Genomic DNA, 11,224 nt, shown 5'->3' with positions numbered 1-11,224 from the left:
GCTGAGGGCATGCATGTAAGGAGGCCTTCACTGTCAGGGTGACCCCCGACCTTGCACAGCCCTGAGAGTGAGAGTTTTCTGACATGGTGCATGCCAAGCACCTCATTGTCTCACCTAGTCCCAGCCCTGTGCCTTCAGGCTCAGCAGTTCCACCCTTGGGTTTATACCTAAAGAAACTTCCTCAAGGCCTGTGTTGTTGCTTATGACAAAATTATAGGCCTTCCCCACAAAGGGCCCGGAGAAGTAGTAGTTGGCATATGAAAGCAATGACAGGGACTTTCATGGGTGATAGATGCCTGATGCCTGGCTTCTGGAGGAAGAATTTGAGAAACCTGGTGAATGAAATCTGAAAGCCAAAGACAAAATGTTTCCCTCTACTTTCTCAGAAGGGAGACAAGGGAGGGACCAGCAGATGATGTATGTAATAGCTATATTGCTGGACTTCCATGTAGTCGACCATGGTTCAAATCCCGGACCAGGTGGCTTAAACTCATGCCAGGTACATGTGCATGTGTGCCCAAGCTCCCGAGAAGAGAATGGAGAAGGGATTGTGGCGTGGCCATCCTCCCTTGGGGGGGGTGTGATTTATCGCTTTCTGTCTCTCTCTGTCTTTCTGGTGAGCGCATGTGCCCTATAGCAATAAATCTCTAAAAAAAAACCAAAAACCAAAAACAAAACCAAAAACAAGACAAGGGACAACATCTGTATCTGCTTGGGAGATGGGGTTAGGTTTCTGGGCCTTTGGAACTGATCCTCCTGCCTCTGCCCCCAAGGCGTGGCTTTGGACTTGATCAGGGAGAAAGGAAGTTGGAAGATACCCTGGAGTCATAAAGAGTTAGGTGGATTTTCACTGTGCCTACAAGGAAGTAGAGATCAGAGGGTTCAAGCACCTCTTGTCTTGTTCCAGTGTCAGAGCAAGAGGATTTACAGGGCAGAGCCTGGATTTTGGAATTATATACAGAGGTTCCAATCACTTTACTGCTTTCTAGAGAGATGAAGTAGGAGACCCAGGGACAATGGACCTTGGTTTTCTTCCCCCTGAGATGGGAATGAAAATAAGGCCTACCTGAGAGTTGGTGTTGGTTCAAAGGAAAAATACCTGAAGCCAGTTCTGTCTTTCCCTCCTTCCTATGAGAGAGTCAAACAGCATAGACAAGGCAAGACTACTACTCAGACAGACTCTACTACTACCCTTTTTTAAAAAAATATTTTTCATTATTATTATTATTATTTTTTAATTTACTGTAGGGCACGTGAGCTCACCAGAGAGAGACAAACAGAGAGAAAGAAAGTGAAGAAGCAAGCCACCAGGTCTAGGACTCAAACCATGGCCGGCCATGTGGAAGTCCAGCGCTCCAACTACCATGCCACCTGCTGGCCCCGAGCGTCTCATACTTTGGGATTTTCATATACTTTTGTAATCACCAGACAGGTATCTGGTCTTTCAGGAGAAACTGAGGACCAGGGAATGTACTTCAGTGAGTCTTCTCAGCCCAAATGGTAAATGAACTAGTCATAGTGTCATATTTCAGGATCCAAAGCCCACATGGCTTGGGATGGCACTGTGCTTTGAACTGGTATTGTTTCAGACGTTGCCCAGCTCTGGAAGCTTTGGAGCAGCCCTTCATGAGAGGCAGAGCAGTGATGGTGTGATGGGTAATTTTATGTGTCAATTTACTGGATTAAGAGATGCCCAGGCAACTGATAAAGCATTATCTCTGGGTGTGTCCGTGGAAATGTTTCTGGGAGATATTAGTACTTAAATCAATATTCTTTTTTTTTTTTTTTGAGAGGTTTTCGCTATAGGGCGCGTGCGCTCGCCAGACAGAGAGAGACGTAGAGACAGAAAGCGTGTAATCACCCCCCAGGGGGGTGGTCATGAAGCAATCCCTTCTCCTCCATTCTCTTCTCGGGATCTTGGGCACGCACGCACACGTGCCCTGCGTGAGTTTTAAGCCACCGGGTCTGGGACGCGAACGGCGGTTGACTAGGTGGGAGTCCAGCGACATAGCCATTACACTAACTGCTGGTTCCCTTAAATCAATATTCTGAGTAAAGAAGATCTGTCCTCACCACTGTGCATGAACATCATCCAAACTCTTGAGGGTTCCAGATAGACCAGAAGGTGGAGAAAGGATGAATTTTCTTTCCTTAAACTGGGACGTCCATCTCCTGCCCTATGGCACCCCATTCCCTGATCCTCAGGCCTTCAGATAGAGACTGAGTTATACCACCAGCTTTCCTAGACATCCAGCTTGCAGATAGCAGATGATGGGACTTTTCAGCCTCCATAACGGCCTGAACCAACCCCCATGATAAAATCTCATACATCTATATGTATCCCATTAGTTATGTCTCTGGAAAACCCTAACTACAAATGGTAACACCCTACAGCAGTCCACAATTTGGATGGCTTTCACTTCAGTTCAAAGACAGAGAACTGCAGTGAAAAAGCATTTTCTTTATTTTTGGCTGCATTGTTTTGTATCTTTTTTTTTTTCCCCGTTTTTTGGAGAGTTTTTTTGCTATAGGGTGTGTCCCGAAAGACAGAGAGAGACAGAGAGACAGAAAGTGAGAAATCACCCCCCAGGGTGGATGGCCACTCTGCAATCCCTTCTCCTTCATTCTCCTCTCGGGATCTTGGGCACGCACACACACACGCCTGGCGTGAGTTTAAGCCACCGGGTCTGGGACGTGAACCGTGGTCGACTACATGGGAGTCCAGCGACATAGCCAGTACGCTAACTGCTGGTCCCTATTGTTTTGTATCTGAAAGTTAACTAGTCACATTGTAAAATAATCACAACAATCGTAATAGAAATATTGGGATGTTGGGAAAGTCATGATGCATTTTTGCATGGAAAAACCTGGAAAAATATGTCATGACTTTCATGTCAACCTAATAGTAACAATTAACAGTAAACCCCACCACGTTAACATCTCAGGTGGATGTCTGCTCTTTCTTCATTCAGACTTCCTTCCCGTTGTTTAACAGCCTCTAATTTTTCACTAGGGAACCAACCTTCCTGTTCTCACATTGTAGGGTTTGAGTTGGGTTGTGCCCTAGACCAGTTAGGTAATTTGCAGGACCCAGTACAAAATGACAATGTGAGGTCTCTTGTGTAACTAAGGCTTTTGAGGTGGGAGTAACAGCAGAACATTAAAGCAAGCTCAGGCTTTTGTTTTTGTTTTTTTGTTTTTTTTCTTCTGAAATTTTTTATTAATTTAGATTCATTCCCTGAGCATCATCACAACATTCTAAATGTGGTTTCCCATCTAGAATATACTGCATAGTGGCTTAATAATGCATGTTATCATCCATAATATTCCATTTCTACTTTCATATATATGTTTTTTACCCCCCTCTGCCCTATTCCACTCTCTTGTTACACTATCTCTGCTGTCTACCGTTGTCTTCAATCCCTTTTCCCCCAACATTTCGTTGGTCACACAATATCATAAGTAATCTAACTACTTTCAATAGCAAGATCAGCCGATGGTTTCAAGAAAAGCAGTTTTGAACTGGTAAGGATATTTCTTTGAAACTTAAAGCCTAGAAACAGGTTAGTATTCTGTTCAAATAGTAGGAACATGAATCTATTGATAGCTGAAGACAGGACAAAAATCCTTAAAACCGGACAACAAAGCTTAGAAGAAAAGTAGCAATATTTTAGTCAAGTCATAGAATACTGTTTCATCAGTTCAGTCTCATGTACTTAATCTTTCTTCTGTATCTGTTGAGCTTCGATGTTCCAGATTGAAATCTGGGAAATAATACTCAACTCCAGCTTTTGGCCCTACAATTAAGTTGCCCATTTTCTTAGTTTCTGAACTCTTATTTCTGTGTGTCTGCATTTAATTTTACTGACATAGCACTCCCTTAAGAACTTCTTGGAGATCCGGTCTGGTGCTGGTAAATTCTTTCAGGTTTTGTTTATCTGGGAAAGTTCGTGTCTTTTCTTCCCAAATGAACGATAACCTTGCTGGGTACAGAATTCTCGGTTGAAATTGCTTTTCCCTTAATACTTTGAATACATTTTCCCATTCTCTCCTCGCTCTCATTGTTTCCGATGAGAGGTCTGCCGTTAGTCTGATGGGATACCCTTTGTAGGTAACTTGCCTTTTTTCTCTTGCCAGTCTTAGTATCTTGTCTTTGTCTGTGGTTTTGGTCAATCTGGCTATAATGTGTCTTGGAGAAGATCTTCTTGGGTTGATTCTATTTGGGGTCCTCTGTATTTCTTGGGACTGAATCTTTGAGTGCCTCTCCAGGTTTGGAAAATTTTCTTGTAAGATTTCATGGAATAGATTATCAATGCCCTTATGAGTCTCTTCACCTTCTGGGATGCCTATTATCCGGATGTTTGGACGTTTGATGGTATCTAGTACTTCTCGCATATTATTCTCAAATTTTTGGGCCATTTTCTCAGTCTTCGCGGTGGATTTTTCTAGGCCAACCATTTTCTCTTCTACATTAGAGATTCTATTTTCTGTATGATCTAGTCTGCTTTTAATACTTTCAAGGGAGATTTTGACTTCTTGTATTATAGCCTTCATCTCTAACAGTTCCATCTGATTCTTTTGTAAAGTGTGAAATTCCTCTTTTAGATCTAGCATGAATTTCCTCACCTCCTGGAACTCTTCAACTCCTTTCTCCTTCCTCTTCAGCAGTTCCTTGTCTCTCTTCTCTTCGGCTTGATCTTTTTTTTTTTTTTTTAGAGCTTTTTTTTTTAGAGTTTTTTTTGCCATAGGGTACATGCGCTTGCCAGACAGAGAGAGACAGAGAGACAGAAAGCGAGAAACCACCCCCCAGGGGGGATGGCCACGCCACAATCCCTTCTCCTCCATTCTCCTCTCGGGATCTTGGACACACATGCACACATGCCCGGCGTGAGTTTAAGCCACCGGGTCCGGGACTCGAACCGCGGTTGACTACATGGGAGTCCAGGGACATAGCCATTATGCTAACTGCTGGTCCCAGGCATCTTTGAGACTGGCCAACTTGCATAGCCCCTGAAACCAACCCAGACCAGGTGTAAGCCCAGGTCTGCATAATGATACACACACACACACACACACACACCACACACACACACACACACACATATAAAACTGCTGGTCCCCTGCCAATGATATTTGAAACATTTGTCAGAAGTAGGCTCTCACCTTGTGGGATTGCTAAACCAGTTAAAAATAAAAACCTTTAGCTGCTTATTGTCATCTTTCCTTCCTCAGGGAGCAGATTCTCTCCTGGGAAAACAGTCCAGAAAGAGACGTCTTATGCTGACATGACGTGAGACCCTTGAGCTACAGTTCTCAGGAAATAAGCTATTTCATGCCGCCTTAGGCTTCTACCATTTGAGATCCAGTCAAGAATCAAGACTCCAGGAGCATCTTATTCTTATTTTCTAGGCATAGTCACTAAGTTGTCATCATAAAGCGTGTGCAATGATATATCCTGCTCTTTTAGTAACATTATATTTTGAGCTTTTCTGAGGTTGCTGCATAATTCATAGACTGATATATAGCTCCTTTTTAGGGTTCCCTTGGAATCTCCTGGCTCATAAGAATGTCTTTTGTATGCTTATGAAATTACTGGTGGCTGGAGGTTCCTAGATAGCTTTAGGATGGGAGCTGGTCATCAGAAAGACCAAGGCATGATTGGGAGTTGTAACTTTTGGCCTTATGCCACCCCCTCAAACACTGGGGAAGGGAGAGAGGCTGAAGGTAAAGTTGATCACCAGTTGTCAGTGATTTAATCAATGCTACGCTCTGGATAATGATTTGTCCTCAAAGATTCATGTTCTGGGTCCTAATGTAATGGCTTGAGCAAATGTGAGATCTTTATTTTTTTTCTTTCTTTCTTTTTTTGGAGAGTTTTTTTGCTATAGGGCATGTGCTCTTGTCAGACAGACAGAGAGAGACAGAGAGACAGAAAGCGAGAAATCAACCCCCAGGGGGCATGGCCACGTCGCAATCCCATTCTCCTCCTCCGTTCTCCTCTCAGGATCTTGGGCACGCACGCACATGCGCCCGGCATGAGTTTAAGCCACCGGGTCCGGTCGACTAAGTGGGAGTCCAGCAACACAGCCATTATGCTAACTGCTGGTCCCAAATGTGAGATCTTTAGGAGGCAGATCCTAAAGGGAGCTGACTGAGAGTATGGGAGGACACACAGGAAGTGAGAATACACACACACACACACACACACACACACACACACACACATATAAAACTGCTGGTCCCCTGCCAATGATATTTGAAACATTTGTCAGAAGTAGGCTCTCACCTTGTGGGATTGCTAAACCAGTTAAAAATAAAAACCTTTAGCTGCTTATTGTCATCTTTCCTTCCTCAGGGAGCAGATTCTCTCCTGGGAAAACAGTCCAGAAAGAGACGTCTTATGCTGACATGACGTGAGACCCTTGAGCTACAGTTCTCAGGAAATAAGCTATTTCATGCCGCCTTAGGCTTCTACCATTTGAGATCCAGTCAAGAATCAAGACTCCAGGAGCATCTTATTCTTATTTTCTAGGCATAGTCACTAAGTTGTCATCATAAAGCGTGTGCAATGATATATCCTGCTCTTTTAGTAACATTATATTTTGAGCTTTTCTGAGGTTGCTGCATAATTCATAGACTGATATATAGCTCCTTTTTAGGGTTCCCTTGGAATCTCCTGGCTCATAAGAATGTCTTTTGTATGCTTATGAAATTACTGGTGGCTGGAGGTTCCTAGATAGCTTTAGGATGGGAGCTGGTCATCAGAAAGACCAAGGCATGATTGGGAGTTGTAACTTTTGGCCTTATGCCACCCCCTCAAACACTGGGGAAGGGAGAGAGGCTGAAGGTAAAGTTGATCACCAGTTGTCAGTGATTTAATCAATGCTACGCTCTGGATAATGATTTGTCCTCAAAGATTCATGTTCTGGGTCCTAATGTAATGGCTTGAGCAAATGTGAGATCTTTATTTTTTTTCTTTCTTTCTTTTTTTGGAGAGTTTTTTTGCTATAGGGCATGTGCTCTTGTCAGACAGACAGAGAGAGACAGAGAGACAGAAAGCGAGAAATCAACCCCCAGGGGGCATGGCCACGTCGCAATCCCATTCTCCTCCTCCGTTCTCCTCTCAGGATCTTGGGCACGCACGCACATGCGCCCGGCATGAGTTTAAGCCACCGGGTCCGGTCGACTAAGTGGGAGTCCAGCAACACAGCCATTATGCTAACTGCTGGTCCCAAATGTGAGATCTTTAGGAGGCAGATCCTAAAGGGAGCTGACTGAGAGTATGGGAGGACACACAGGAAGTGAGAATTCTTCTTCCTCTCTCTTTTGCATGTGCTCATCCTCTTTTCTGCCTCGTTAGCTATGTTGTGATGTAGCCCTAAAAGCCAGTCTGAGGGTGACCTTGCACATTTGGACTTTACTGTTGGCAGAATCATGAGCCAAATAAACCTCCATTTTTTAAGTCACCCACTCTGAGGTATTTCTGTTCGGTGACACAACAATGGCCTGAGACAATTATGCTGTGTAGTAAAGTTTCTATAAAAACAAAGAGACAACTTCAAAATAACTGAATATGGGAAAATTCTCAGAGGGTGGTGCAGCTAGAGAAGACATGGAAGCTCCATGCCCCTTCTGCCATGCACCTTGCCCTGTGCATGTCTTCCGTCGGTTGTTCATCTATAGCCCTTATTAATACATGACTTAATGTTATTAAAGTATTTCCCTGAGTTCTGTTGAGTCTCTAGGGCAAATTAATCAAACTGAAAAAGAGGACTGTGGGAACCGCAACTTATAACTAGTCAAGAGGTCACAACCTATACTTGCAACTGATCCCTGAAGTTGGTAGGGGGTAGTTTTGTGGGACTGAGCCCTCAACCTGTGGAATCCGATGCCATCCTCAGGCAGTCAGTCAGAACTTTATTAAATTAGAGGACACCCAGCTGATGGCCACTGGAGAATTGCTTGCTTATTACGTGGGGAAAAAACCTCCACATATCTAGTCACAGAAGAGTGATGTGGTGAAACATTTGTTTTTCTCAAAGGATGCTCTCTTTTCTTGTTCAGTCTAGCTTAAGGATTTGTTGTATTTTTAACTCTTCAAAGTAAAAGCCTAGATTCATGCATTTAATTCTATTGCCTGTTTTCTATGATTTATTTTCACTTTTATTCTAATTGCTTTAAATTAACTTTTCTCTTCTTGGTGCCAGCAGGTGGTGTGGTGGTGAAGGTGCTGGACCCCACATGGATGACTCCACAGTTGGAGTCCCAGACCTGGTGGCTTGAAACTCATGCTAGGCACGTGTGCATGCCCAAAATCCCGGGAGGAGAATGGAGGAGAAGGAATTGTGATGTGGCCATCTTCCCTTGGTAGTGCTGTCTCACTTTCCCTCTCACTGTCTGTTTCTCTGGCGAGTGTGTGTGCTCTATGGCAAAAAACTAGAATTTTTTTTCTCTTCTTTTTCTAACCTCTTAGACTGGCAGCTTTTATAACTGACTTTAGAGATTTATTTTCTACTATAAGCATTTGAAGCTGTAAATTTTCTTCAAAGTACTTATCTAGCCAGAAAGAGTTATCTTCTGCTGACATAATGTGAGATATTTGATCACATATTTAGCCCCACCCCATAAATTTTGATATGTTCTGTTGTCATTTTTACTCATTTCAAAGTATTTTGGGGGGGAGGGGTTTTTGCTATAGGGCGCGTGTGCTCTCCAGAGAGAGAGAGAGAGAGAGACAGAGAGATAGAAAGCGAGAAATCATCCCCTAGCAGGGATGGCCACACTGCAATCCCTTCTCCTCCATTCTCTTCTCGGGATCTTGGGCACGTACACACATGGCGCCCGGCGTGAGTTTAAGCCACTGGGTCTGGGACTCAAACTGCAGTCAACTTCTTGGGAGTCCAGCTACATAGCCATTACACCAACCATTGGTCTCCAAAGTATTTTTCAATATCCCTTGTGATTTATTGACCCATTAGAAGTCAGCTATTTAATTAGAAGTGTGTTATTTAATTTCAGAATACTTGGAGATTGTCTAGATGTATTTTTGGTAATGATTTCTAAATTAGTTGTATCAATATCATATTCAGTAAATATACTGTCTTGATTTTAATCTTTTAAAATTTATTGGGACTTGTTTTATGGCCCATTGCATTATCTGCCTTATTGAACATTTCATATGCAACTGATAGAAATGTATATACTGTTGCTGTTGGGTGTACTGTTCTATAAATGTCAATTAGTTCAAGCTGCTTGATGGTCTTATTTAAGTCTTCTATATTCTTACTTTTTACTTTGTCTGTCAGTTTAAGAGAGGAGTATTGAAGTTACCAACTATAAATCTGGATTTTTCTAGTTATCAATCCAGTTCATACTTTGAAGCACTTCTATTAGATGCATATACATTTATAATTTTTTTTTTTGAGAGGTTTTTGCCATAGGGCATGTGTGCTCGCCAGACAGAGAGAGACAGAGAGACAGAAAGTGAGAAATCACCCCCCAGGGGGGATGGCCACGCCGCAGTCCCTTCTCCGCCATTCTCCTCTCCGGATCTTGGGCACGCACGCGCACGCGCGCCGTATGAGTTTTAAGCCACTGGGTCCAGGACTCGAACCACGGTCAACTACATGGGAGTCCAGCGACTGAGCCATTATGCTAACTGCTGGTCCCTACACTTATAATTTCTTAATCTTCTTGATCAAATGACCTTTTTATCATGGTACAGTGTATTTTTTTAATTCCTGGCAATATTCCTTATTCTGAGTTGTACTTTGATATTATTATATAGCGAATTCGGTTTTCTTATAAGTGCTTTGTGGCATTTTTTTGTATCTTTATACTCTTGACTTAAGTATTAGAATACCTTTTTTTCTAGACTACATTTATCTACGTTTTGCTTTTTCATTCAGTCTGAAATCTCTGTTTAATATATATACATACATAGAGAGAGAGAGTTAGATTTTTATTTTAAAATCTTATCTGCTAAATTAGCGTTTTCCACCAACTCTGGGAGCAGAAACCCTCACAGGCTTTATAGTCCTTTGTTTAGGTGCTGCCTATGCTTTGTGGGAGCCTTAGAAGCAGCCATTGCTGTCTTTTCAGATGCTTGCTTAGCCTTTTTTGCTTCCTGGGCAGCCCTGGGAGCTTGTTCTTGCTGAGTCTTTCTAACTTCAGGTATTTGGTTCCTCTTGGCCATGATATCAGCAAGATGCCCAGTGATAGCACTCTGGAATTTGACTGCATGGCAGGTCTTTTTCTTTTGGATTTCTTCCAACTGTCCTTTTTTGTGCTTTCTTCTGTAGAGAACAGTCCAGTTTAACTGCCGAGAATTCCTCTTGGAAAAGAATGTTTACTCATCTTTTGCATCAAGAAATTGGAAAACTTTCCCATTGTTCCCAGTGTAGTGCTTCCTGGGTCTGGGATAGATCTTGTACGCACTGAAACTGCACAGCTCAACCTTCATGGCAATGGCTCCCAGGGAAAAAGAAAGATGGCAAAAACAACGATCTCTGTTTTTTAACTGGAAAGTTGAAGCCATTTACATTTAGATAGTGCTGGTGCGTTTGAGTTAAAATTTACCATCTTGTTTGTTTTGTGTGTGACATCAACTTTTGGTCCTTCTTTTTTCTGTTCCTTCTTTTTCTTGCAAAAAGTGAGAGTTTAAAAAATATTTCATCTCTGGGACCAGCAGATAGCATAATGTTATAGCTCTGGACTCCCATATAGTTGACTGTGGTTCAAGTCCTGGACTCAGCAGCTTAACACTCATGCCAGGTGCATATGCATGCATGCCCAAAATCCTGAGAGGAGAATGGAAGAGGAGGGATAGCAGCATGTCCATCCCTCTTGGGAGGTGATTTCTTGCTTTCTGTCTCTCTGCTTTTTATCTCTCTGGCAAGCACACATGTCCTATAGCAAAAAGTCTCCTAAAATATTTAATCTCTGTAATTGGCTATTATTTATACCTCTTATATATTTTCCAGGGCTTATAGTACACATTTTATAGTCTCAGTCTGCTTTCATAGGATATTTTACCACTTCACAAATAATATAAGAACCTACTTCCCCTTTCTCCCTCTCATTCTTTTGCTATTTTTCTCAGTTTTAGTTCTACCTATGTTATAACACTATAAGAAATTACTAATATTTTTGCCTTAAAAAGTCAATTATCTTGACAAATTTTTAGAAGCCTTGAATAAAAAAGCTGTATTTATGTCTCTCTGTC

The 11,224-nt window shown here is 42.4% G+C and overlaps 1 pseudogene; it reads right to left on the bottom strand.

Annotated features, from left to right (window-relative positions):
• Nucleotides 1–9,986: 9,986 nt before the first annotated feature.
• On the bottom strand, nt 9,987–10,462 carry LOC102467898 (60S ribosomal protein L24 pseudogene; annotated as a pseudogene).
• Nucleotides 10,463–11,224: the final 762 nt, after the last annotated feature.

Source organism: Tupaia chinensis, unplaced genomic scaffold, assembly GCF_000334495.1.
Source record: "Tupaia chinensis unplaced genomic scaffold, TupChi_1.0 Scaffold145396_1, whole genome shotgun sequence".
NCBI classification, from domain to species: Eukaryota; Metazoa; Chordata; class Mammalia; order Scandentia; family Tupaiidae; genus Tupaia; species Tupaia belangeri.
The sequence above is the reverse complement of the archived record's forward strand: the minus strand, read 5'-3'. Positions and strand labels throughout refer to the sequence as shown.